Source organism: Oratosquilla oratoria, chromosome 37 (genome assembly GCF_046742065.1).
Source record: "Oratosquilla oratoria isolate Oo_2021 chromosome 37, ASM4674206v1, whole genome shotgun sequence".
In the NCBI taxonomy this organism is placed as follows: domain Eukaryota; kingdom Metazoa; phylum Arthropoda; class Malacostraca; order Stomatopoda; family Squillidae; genus Oratosquilla; species Oratosquilla oratoria.
In genome coordinates, this window is record NC_134813.1 from 34,867,683 (window position 1) to 34,880,590 (window position 12,908).

Sequence of the window (12,908 nt, forward strand, 5' to 3'; positions counted from 1 at the left end):
GAGCTTATACTTCTCTGTAACAAATTCCTATAATTAATGTAATGACACAAGGGACCGCCTTTCCATGGCTTTCAATAGTGCACGTGTTCTAAAATAATTTCAGCGAGTTTCGCATTCTGTCTCAATTACAAAACTCGTTCACCCGCGTAAACCATTAGGCCATCCTTTGAATAAACGTGTGATTACAAATTAGACCTACTCAGTGTCTGAATTACAATTAAGGTGAGAATGATTTGGAACAAAGTAAATTAGCCCCCAGGAACCGTACGTTCCTTCAGTCGCACACGAAAGCATGGCGTGATATCTAACACAGGCGTGTGTATGTAAATGTCATTTTGATATACATATACATCACGTTCATCCATCGCAGTACCCAGCAATAGATTAATACAGGGTGATCCAAAAGTCACCGAGGAATTTTAATTCTTAATAACTGCCTTATTGTTATAAACACCTGTATTGAATTTTCATATAATATAGAAACATTGCTTCAGCAAATGTATTGTCTCTTGCGGTAAAAGGAATTGCCCCATCTTCCTGGATCCACATATCGTGCCTAAGGTCAATTAATGAAAAAATTATCACAAATTACAGCCCCTCAGTGACTTTTGGGCCACATTGTACAAACGAGCAATCCACGATTGACCGTCGCTGAACTCTTATACTTTACCAAACTCCACCAAATATCAATTCAGCTGGAATCAAGAGAATAAATTAACAAGCAGTACACTTCACTTTCTTTTATCCTTCTAATAACAAGATAGGGGTGCTGGACTGCTTAGACATGACAACAGGGGGTGCTATGGTCGGAAAAGGTCGGAAAATGCTGGACTAGTCCCTATTCAGGACTATGTATACATGTACGTATTTTTATACTGTTCGTATTTATATACGAATAAATGTACAAAAACCCGTGGCCTTTCGGTGAAGGGGGTATTTTTGTATACATGTGGCTGAAGAAAGTCAAGACCAACTACCAAAACGATTACTAACGGCCCACACGGCAGCTCATGGTGATTTCCTTTGGGAAATTCAAGTACCTAAGATGTATACTGTATATGACCCTGTGGGTAATCAGGAAGTGCAGTTAAGACTAAGGTGCGTGTGACGTCAGCAATCATGGCGCAGACTCACTTCTGGACTCTACTCAATACAAACAAAAGCCCTTCCTGGGGTCGATATAAAATCATGCCATACCATCCGATTACAAAATAACAAGCTCACAATTAGTTAACACACTCGACTGAATAAAATCAACTGGCGGTAGTAAAACAACAACACACAACACGCTAACAAAAGCGAAAGGGTAATGGTTCACGTTTTCCTATTCCCTTCTATCATAAACCCAGGTCTTGAGCAAAAGATATATGTATGGCAACCCTCATAGGAAAACAGATTTCTGTCAAAGTACACTTCTGGCAAGGGCAGACCACCTAAACCAAGACTAAAGGGGAGTCTTTTGGAGCCCCACAGTACAATGTAGTAGACTGATATAAACCAACTTCCCTTCTGTGGTTTAACTTATGCGCGTTTCTCCCTTTCCATCTCCCAGCTCAAGGCAGTTCGACAACAACACTTGATGGCCTGCGAGGTCGTCTGGTCCTCCGGAGCCCCACGGCCGCCCTCAAAGCCACCGCCCTGCCTCGTATCCATTCTTGCCCTCGAGCTGCTCCTTTGTCACACTTATCGATTGGTCGGCGCCCAAGAGCCACGCGGGGCACTTGACACAATTTGCCATAACATTCATCCCCTTGATCAATCCTCGGTGTGCCAGACGCCGTAAATCTCCCGACCTCTATACGTTATCCAATGAACAGTAACATTAATCGCCGTGACAAGATTAGCCAACGTTAAGCCTCGCTATACGACTCAAGACAAAATATATGGGATGAACTACTACGGATCATCTGGCTGCCTTCTCTGAGCTATCGATCTCTGGTTTACTTAAATGTCAGGGCACGTAGCAACTCCGTCTTTCCAAAGAGGATTCTCGCACCTCGCTGCAGCTTATCTCAACCCCAATCGCCTTCACCACTTCGGATGAGCCAATTAACGCCAGGCAAAAAAATGGCATTAGTTATTAAGCAGTATTTGAAAATGCTGCATTTTATTTCAGGACAATGGTTGAGATTTTTGTAGATATCAAGGGCAACCAGGACAAAGGTCCTTTCAAAAAAGAGGCTTGCATTTTTTTTTTTTTTTTTTTTTTTTTTTGCTTGAAAGGAAGACAGACATTTAATCACACACAAACGTACACTGTGTGTGTGTGTATTATATTATATATATACATATATATATATATACATATATGCATATACAAACGGCTCTTTCCTCCTTACAAGATAAACAAGAGCATAAAATCCACTCCCACCCATTCCATCCCCACAATACTCCGCTTCCATTTACCCTCCTCTCTCCATCTTATCTTGGTTCCTCCTGAATGACGGGTCATCCCTGCATCTCGCCCACTTCCCTGGGCCATAGGCAATGTAGCAAGACATAGCACATCCAAAGCAAGGGCGCTTCATTGAATCGGCAACATCCCCTCTCCGTCCCCTCATGCAGAAAAAGAGAAGACGGGGAGAAATCCCTTCGGGTTGCGTCAAATTATCATTCACACATACTCCCTCCCCCCTCCCCCACCCACTATCTTCCATTCATCACAGTATCATCTATACACAACCATTCTCCATTCACCTCTATCTTCTGCCTTCTCCCTTCCTTCCTCAACAGACATTCCCCTTTTTTCAATGCCCCTTTTACCCCATCCATCTCATCCTTGGTCGCCCACTCATATTCACTCCTTCCACTTCTGCTTTCCACGCCTCTTTTACTAGTCTTTTTTCACTCATTCTTTCCATGTGTCCAAACAATCCCAATACTCTTTCATCCACCCCATTTCCCAACTCCCTTTCCAAACCCCACTCTCCTCCTCACCCCCTCGTTTCTCACTCTATCCAGCCTAGTAACCCTATCATACTTCTCAGGCACCTCCTCTCAAACACATTCAAACTCCTCTTCCTCTCATATGCTCCATGTTTCTGCCCCATACAATGGTGTCGGCACAATCGCTCCTTCATACAATCTCCTATTAGCATCCATTCCCAAATGCTTATTTCTCATTACACTTTTTATTCCTCCAAGGCATTTACTCTCAATCTACATCCTACCTCCACCCCCACTCCTCCCATTCCCTTCACATTTGCACTCAAATATCTAAAGCTATCCACTTCCTCCAGTCTCTCTCCCTTAATACTCACTTCCAGTCTGCTGCCACTTTCTCTTCTTGTACATCTCATCAACTTACTTTTACCCACATTTATCTTCAACTTCCTTCTTTTACACACCTTCCCAAACTCTGTCACTAACTTCGTCAATCCCTCCTCTGATCCTGCTACAAGCGCAGTGTCGTCAGTAAACAATAACTGGCTTATCTCCCACTGTTCTCCATTTTCTTTAACCATCTCCAATCCCCGACCCATTACCCTTGTGTTGACCTCTCGCACCACCCCATCTACGTATAAATAGAACAGCCAAGGCAACGCAACATATCCCTGACAAACTCCCACCTTTACCTCAAACAACTCACTCCCTCCATTTCCGATTTTAACACAGGCTCTACTGCTCTCGTAAAAACTCTTGACTACTCATGCTATCCCATATATCTGCAATACCTCCCACAGTGCCTTCCTGTCTACTCTATCATAAGCCTTTTCCAAATCCATAAAGGCCCAAAAAACATCCTTACCTTTTCCTATAGCTTTCTTACATATCTGTCTTACCACAAAAATCTGATCCACACAACCCCTACCTGTCCTAAACCCACACTGTTCCTCACCAATTACTCCCTCTGTTCCTCTCCTAATCCTCTCAATCAAGACCTTCCCATAATCCTTCCCAACTACACTACAACTAAACTGATAGCAAGATATCTATTTATATCACAAAATATAACAGATGATGACAGGAACGGCTACTCAGGAAATACCCTCAGCAACCTGGTAACCGCTCATTCAAACTTGGAGATGATATCCGCAGGGCAGGTACCTGAGAAGTGGGCAGGAAACACCGTTGACGCTGGCTCATGAAACACCTCACTGAACCCAAACTGGAAGAAGGTACAGTTGACGCAAGCCTCGTACTTCTGGAAGGGTAGGTGCAGGCCCAGAACACGATCATATGTTGGATGGGCAAGATTTGACCGTATCTTATAAAGAATACAATCCATGCTAACATTACGACGACGGCCAAGATCACACAACACCTCAACACCACAAAGAAAACAAACTGTACGAAAGACACGACCCATCAACCTCAGTTAAGTTGAAGAGGCAAAAGACCTGACAGAAGTGCAGTCGTCCAAAAGCGGCTTAAAAAAAGAAAGAAAAAAAAAAACAAGATCAGCTGGTTTGAAATGGTATCATCATGGAGTATCCTACAAGCCCCCTTTTTTCTCAAATGTGCAGCTTTCGAGCAGCGTAAACAGGCACGGACTGAATGTGTCGTTCAAATGTCAGCTTAGAGTCAAAGTGACGCCCATGATTTCGTGGTCATCGCTTCCTGAGAAACCGAGTCCTTCGGAGAAAGAGGTCACCGTGCGGTGGATTAGCACTTCGAGACGGTGACACACAATCTTCGACTTATCGTTTCTATTATACAGTAAGCCCTCGATATAACGGATCTCGATATACCGGATATTGGATATAACGGACAAAAAATCTAACCGGACAAACCCTCGCTATAACGGATTTTCATCCGTTATAGCGAGGGATCCTCGGTTATAACGGATCTTCGGATATAACGACAGACCCCTGTCCCTATATCGTCCGTTATATCGAGGGTTTACTCTAATTAATAATCCTACTAATTTCTAATACCGGACAAACTTCGGGATATAACGGACTCTGTCCGGTATTTCCATCGGATATAACGGATCCTCGGTTATAACGGATCTTCAGATATAACGATAGAACCCTGTCCCCATATCGTCCGTTATATCGAGGGTTTACTGTACGCTGTAATTTACCGGCGTTCCTATCCTTATGGACAATTTCGCTTCGATGTCGTCCGTTATCATATATTAAATATGTTGGCCTTCTGCAGCCTTAGAAACACGAGTTAAATCCGCGTTCAAAGAAGCACCGTCATCAAATCGATGAGTTAGAATAGTAGCGAGTTGTCAACCAAAAATAGTATTTCATAAACTAAAGCAGCTTATTTCCTCTGCGAGGCGAATAAAAATGAACGAGACTTAATTAACGTTATCATATAATTATGTAAGGGACACCGGAGGAAAGCACAATATTGTTACTGTTGTACATCAAAAATAACTCAAAATAACAGATGGAAAACTAATCACAGTTCGCTCACTTTCAACAAGCTATACTGAAGATTCATCAACAATATGAATTGTAAATACATAACCAAAAGGAAGACTTAAATATGCACATATTTTCTTTGGACCACTCAAATCTCAGTGCACCTAGCTCAGTCCAATTGCCCCAAACGAGTCCAGCCGATTCATATTACCAGCGCATATCACAGCAACGCGAGTTAAGGAAAAAAACGATATTACAAAAATAACTCAAAGTCTGAACCTATTGGGGACACACACACACACACACACACAATGAATCTTACTGTAGTGGTTAGCGTCGTGCTTTTTCACGGTGCATACCAGAGAATGAGCGGGTGTTTAATAATACTGCAAGCTGTTACTGACCCCCTTGGGCAAGAGGTTGTGTGGTGTAAGCAAAACCACAGCATTACTCATAGCTCGGATCTATTACGGCCTCCGATCTCTTAATGAGGAAGTTGATTACGAACTGATTAACAATTGATTAAGAGTCCTGCACGTGGTCCATGATCGTGGTGAAAAATCATAGTAAACCACACTGTACATATTATATAACGCGATATACAGCACGATTCTTCCCTTAAAAAGCAACTAAGTAATCTCACATGCATACATACATGTACACACACACACACACACACACACACACACACACACACACACACGAGTAGAATACACGAGAGTTGTAAATACGTACGCACACACACACGTGAGTAGAATACGCGTTGTAAATACGGACGCACACGCGCGCGCGCGCGCGCACACACACACACATACACACTGCGTAAAAACACTATTGGCCACTTCCTCGCTTGATTACACTTCAGGGAACACTGAACCTTCTCGAGGTAACTGATCGATCACTAGTTCGCGACAGCTATATTTGACAAACTATTATCTTAATTTTCGGAGTCAACGACCACTCTTTGAAGACATGATGTCCTGAGCACGTCATTTTCCCTTAAGAATAAAGGAATGATTATTAATCGAGACGTTGAGGAACAGTAAAAAAGAAAGTTGTCTGGAGTAAGCAAGTTACTAGTGGAGTCCTACAGGGATCAGTATTAGTACTAGTGATGTTCTTCGTATATATCAGCGGCATAGTGGATAATTCAATAAGTTATGCTAACTTCTTTGTCGATGATGCAAATATAATGAAGAGAGTAAATAACATAAACGACTGCTGGATTCTTACAACAGGATCTGAATAAGGTCCACGAATGTAACCGAGAATGGGAAATTAATTTCAACGCAAAGAAATAGAAAATAATGGAAACAAATATAAGAATGGTATGTCGCTATTCTAAACAATAGGTAATATCGTAATTACAAAAGCGAAGGATGGGAGGGACTTGGGGTTGATTGTTATGGAAAAATTGTCACCAGAAACATTGAAAAAATATCGTTCCATTAAATGGATAAAGACGTAATGAGAAAGATAACTGAAAACCCGATTCGCCCCAGACAAGAGTATGCTGCAGTGGCATGTTCGCCACCCACACAAAAAGATGTGGACATAAAAGAAAATTCGAAGAACAGGGACTAAGATTATTGTAGATCTTGCCGATAAAACATTCGAAGAGAGACTGAATATACTGGGGCTAAATGGATATACTTGAAGAAAAATCTTAGTGTGGGAGCAAAGGAAAACCAGAGACCATGATATGAATCTACAAGGTTAGAATGTTAGAAGATAAATGGTTATAAAGTTATAAGATGTTAGATGTTAAAAAAAAATTCCGTCTAGGATTATGGGCTCATGGAATAATTTGGATGAAAAAATAGCAGTCAAAAACATGGGACAATTATGGTCAGAGCTGACCAATAGGAACGCAGGGACGGAACCCTACACAGCTTACTCGTATATCCTGTATACTACAACCAGGTAAACACACGCAAGCACACACACACACACACACACACACACACACACACACACACACACACACACCTCTCATGGCGCTGTGGTTAGAGCTCTGGCCTGCCACTACGGAGGTCCGGGTTCGACTCTCGCCCGGGGCTGAAATAGTATCAGTATCGCAGCGCTGAGGGGTGTTACTCCAACTCTCGTGGGCGGGGAGTTGGGGGTGTGTGTGTGTGCAAGGTCATAGCATTACCCATAGATCGGACCTACGAGCTCTGAGCTCTCTTCCAGGAGGGAAATAGCTGTCGATCACGAGTCCAACACGTGATCCAAAGACCAAGTGAATACAAAGACCAAGTGAAAATACACACACACACACACACACACACACACACACACGTAAAAATTATCGGGTTCGATTCCCTGTCTACCGCCGTGATGAACCAAAAACTAAGAATGTCTTCGAATTTTACATAAGGACTGATGATGGTAATATAAAATGCAAAGGACAATTCCACTCGCTTCCGATCTTACCACGTAGGAACATAAGTATAAAGGAAGAAACGGGATATTAAGAGTTGATCTCTGTGTAATCAAGTATACACACACGCACACACAAAAACACTCGTTTCTCCGCGAGGGAACTTGTTTGGCAGAAGCATGGAAAGATACGAGCTTCTCTCTCTCTCTCTCTCTCTCTCTCTCTCTCTCTCTCTCTCTCTCTCTCTCTCTCTCTCTCCCTCTGTGTGTGTGTGTGTGTGTGTGTGTGTGTGTGTGTGTGTGTGTGTGTGTGTGTGTGTGTGTGTGTGTGTGTGTGTGTGTGTGTCAATCATCTTTCCGTATCCCACAGCATACCAGGGGACGAACACTTGGAAAATTCGCATCAAGATTGCTCATTTGAAACTGCCGTTTGCACGTCTCCCCTACAGGTTCCCATAGCAACACTACTGGCCATTTCATCGCTTTATTAGCTTTCAAGGAGCAATGAACCTCTACCAGAGGTTATTTGATCACTGGTCGGGGACAGATATATATGACAGACTTTATTTATTTTATTTTATTTTTTCATTTCTCTATTTCATACATTTCCACTTATCTATTTATCATTTGGCGGCTCTTTGAAGACGTACTCTCATGAATGCGTCACTTTAATTAAAAAAAAGATTATATGATAATTGATTGTAGGAGCCAAGAATTCAGCGGTCACTAACTTTTGTAATGTTCGAACCCAATCTCCACAAGCCGGATTCCATTCTCAATATGATCCTTTTCACGTGTTTATGTGTTTTGTGAGTGTTTTGCACACAAGCTATTATATATATATATATATATATATATATATATATATATATATATATATATATATGAGAGGGGGGCGTGCGCGGAGATGCGCAAAACATTCACAAAAACATGTGGCTATCAAATTTACCGAAAACCAATAGGAAACAAGAGATGCAGTCCAAACGTTTTCGTCTATATTGACATATTCAAGGAATACAGACATTTTACAAAAGTCAAACAACCCAAGGAACGAAAAAGGGCAGAAAGAGGGGAACTAGAGGAGGTCAGACAATGACCTCGATCAACATGAATCTGTGCAATGACCTAAGGCCGGTCCAGGACTTCCGCGCTTGGCCGATTTACCTACAAATTTATTAAAGACAAAATCACCCAGTTTGTATAATCCTAATCCAACATACATACTCGTATTGTGATCAACTCTTGTTTTAATGTGACAAGATTCAATAACATTTTTTAATACGACTAAACTGAAATTCACAGCTTTCTTGGTGTCATCTCCAGCATGTACAAAAATCGCTCCGGATAATTGCCCCGATTTTTTTACTTCATTAGTGTTGTTTTACCCTCACACCGTCTCTTACCTGTTTGCATAACTTAATATTATTACATTCCTTTCATACAATCCTTTATGCAATTCTGCACTTCCACCAGCCTCTCTACCTCCAACTCGCTACCACTCTCTCCCTTTGTTCATCTCACCTTACTTTTTCTACATCTACAAAAACATAAAAATGTAGTAGACCGTAAGAGACGATAAGGCCTACACTAGGCAGTTCCATAAAGTTAATCTTCTATTAAAACAATAATTTCAGCGCTCGCGACATGGTTACTAAGTCTATTCCATTCGTTTACCACTATTAGTAAACCATTTCTTGCCTATTTCCTTCTTAAACCTAAATTTGTCCAATTTAAACCCATTACTATGAGTCCTATCCTGCTGTTTTAATATGATGACCTTGCCTGGATCAACCTTCTTAAAGCCCTTGACCCATTTGAATACCTCTATTAGAAACACACAAACCCCCGCACTCTACGTCTTTCCAGAGTGTAAGTAGGTGCTTTAGCCTGTCTTTGTATGGTAGATTTTTAATCCCCTGTACTGGTTTACTGGTAACTATACGTTCTTTGTGGTCTCTCAAGATGGACGACGAAGAAAACCATTTCCTTGATAACCCATTAATCACCTCACCTCCATCTAAAGGTGCAACCCATGGGGTTGACACTTGGTCTCTGGGCCGGGCCCAAGATTTCCTTTTATCAATTTCAATACAAGCAGAACTGACAACCGACGATTGCTCCCCTCCTACTTTCAGTCGGAAGCAGTTTTGTACTAATACAACACAGACTTAAATATATTTATATTCTCTTTCCCAGAACGATCTATGGGATGGCTCGAGGACCATTGCCAGCCAATGTGGATTTATTTCCATCCAGTAAAGATATACACGGCGACATTTGCCAAAAGCGTAGTCTGAAGTGTAGTGTACGAATTTCATTATCATAAAGAGGACTGCACGCCTCATAATAACATATACATAGACTATACGAGATGTAGACATAACGATGCATGCATAAAATAGAACAATAAAACATAACAAACACCAAAAAAACAGACATTAGTAGAGAAGAATGAATAGAGAATACATAAATAATTGCTAGGAGCGAGGGCTTCCATAGATTACAATTTACAATTGCATATATATATACATGTATATATATATTATATATATATATGTATATATATATGCATATGTATATATATATATATAGTGTGTGTGTATGCGCGTATGCTTATTGTATAAATAGTATATACTGTATGCATACAAGTTTGTGTATATTTAATTAGAATTCTGATCATCAGATCATACGACTAAGATGACCACTCTGTATCTACTTTTTTTTCATTTTCATTTAGATTTTTTTTTCTCCTTTCAATTTGTTGCTTTTACCGGGACAAACCGATTTACCAAAATATTTAATTTTGTGGTCTCGAGGAATCCCATATCCATACATTATGCAGAAAGGCAGAGAGAAACTCGCTACAATACCTCTACAAGGTGGCTCCTTCTTCGAGAGCATGAAGACCAGATGACCATCTGTATCCAGGGACAGTTGGCAACCGCAGATTTTCCAGGTTTTTGTCTTATCTGAAATCGCAAATTGAAACAAACGCAGAGGCTAATCCTCAGTTTATCATGCCACTGTAATCACAAGGTGATACTAAAACGAGGAAAATTACCTTTGTGTTATATATATGCAGGAATTCCAGTTGGTGTTAGTAGCGTCCTCCAGTTTCATTCTGGTCGAATTGAAATGCCGCGACAAATCCTCACAACGTCTCAAGTCATGTTGCAATTAACAAAGGATAAAACACAGGGAGAAAACTAGATTAATTATCAATCTTAAATCGTTAAGAAAATTCGGTAAGAAATAAAGAATATAAATACCTCTTAACTTTGTAGCACTTTCCCGTTTCCTGGAGAATGTACCTAAAAGTGTGAAAAGTGGAGGCGCGTGCAGCAGTGTTGGACAGCGGTAAGCCATATTGCACAAATGGATGCCCTGGTTGCGCTACTAATGCATGTTACAAAGCAAGAACAAAATTGTTTTCCAGCAGGTCCTTTCCCCGACTGCATAACCACTGTATCAACCTAACCTAGATTTAGAGACGGTCAAAAAACAACAAGTTCACGCGGAACGCGACGGAACGTACGTCAGCCTACCGCGGTGGAAAATTGGCGTCATCCTAAGTACAGTGAAAAGGGACTCGAAGTCTCCAAAAATCGGGGGAAAGGAACCCACAGGAAAATAATTCAATTTTTGCAGTTAGCAATCCCAGAACTGTGAGGCGACCCAGATGGTTTGAAATCTAGTATTAAAAAAATAAATAAAAAAATAAACGCTGTAGCGCAACCAACGTAGACTTTTTTCGTGTGTTATGTACCGCTGAGCATTTGCAGTGGGTTCAGTACTTACCGCGACGGAGGGCGAGACGATCCCTGTGCAGAGGAACACAAAATCTAATTAATTAGTTGCTCGCAAATGATACAGCTGATGAAACTACATAAAATCATCTCTCCTGATATGATAAAGCCAATAAGGCTATTCAACAAAACAGTACATAATTACGCACAGCAAGAAAGAAGAGAGGGGGAGGGGGAGTGAGAGGGGGAGGGAGAGGAAAAAGGGAGAGGGAGAGGAAGAGAGGAAGAAGGAGAGAGGGGGGGGGAGGGAGGGAGGGAGAGAGAGGTAGGTGAAGTCCTGGAAAATGTAAAGGAGAGGTTAGGGAGCGGACATTAGAAAGGAGGAATATCATGTCCTTGTTTGAGTAAAGTCTCCTGTATTTATTTTAGGCACGCCTTGCATGAATATGTGTAATGTTAAAATTTGTATTGTATTTTTTAAAATATAAACCATTGTGCAATACTCGTCTGTTGGGGGCGCGCTTATACGTACTGTCAGATTACACCAAGCTCAGAAAAGTAACATAATTTGGCGGGAAAGCTCATTCTGTTTTCCCAGTGGTTGGAGGTGTTTAAACTACCTACTTTGCATACGTTTTGCCATCCTAGAAACGTAGGCTCCCATTCCCAGGCTATATATGGCGAAGCAGAGAGCGGCACGAGAGTCAATAAAGAGAAAAGAAGCAGAGATTCAGAACGAGGAAAGAACTGAGAAAACAGAAAAAGAAGTAGACGCCCAGGACCCATCTGAATCTGCGTAGAAATTATTCTATATTAGTCGATTACGACAACTCCTCTAAACAAGTCCTTTGGACCACAATGATTGCCCATCTCCACGCGAAGTACACAGCCTTCGTGTTTTTTCCGAATTGCTTCGAACATCTTCAGATTGCTGCTGGGCTACGTGCGACTCTACACTTATTTCCCAACTACGAAACACCAACCAATATCTTACGCGTTCCCGACTACCAGAAGCTTCACCTACCAGAAGTTACCGTGCATCAGCCTCACTTCAAACTACTCATTTGTTCCCGAGACTAGAGAGTGCGACTTTAGCAACCAGAATCAAGACTCGTCTACACCATAATCAAGACTTCGTTTCATTCACCTGTTCTTATTTGTTGCATACAAGAGCACACCCAGCTTCTCTACTTGACAAGATATTCATGTATATTCTATGTAACATTTATTGATATATATTATCCTATGTCTATTTATGTTGTATGTGTTGTTTTGTTCGTGTAATAATCAATCTTAACGAAAGTTTTAAATTATCCTGCCTGAACTCTGTCACTCGTTCGAACTGCGCACGGTCTTATTTTTCTTTTTTCGTGTCGCGACTAGCCTGACCCATAGGTGGGCCGTGACAGAGAGAGGGGAAAAGAGAAAAATAGAGAGACAAAGAGAAAGAAAAAGAGAGAAA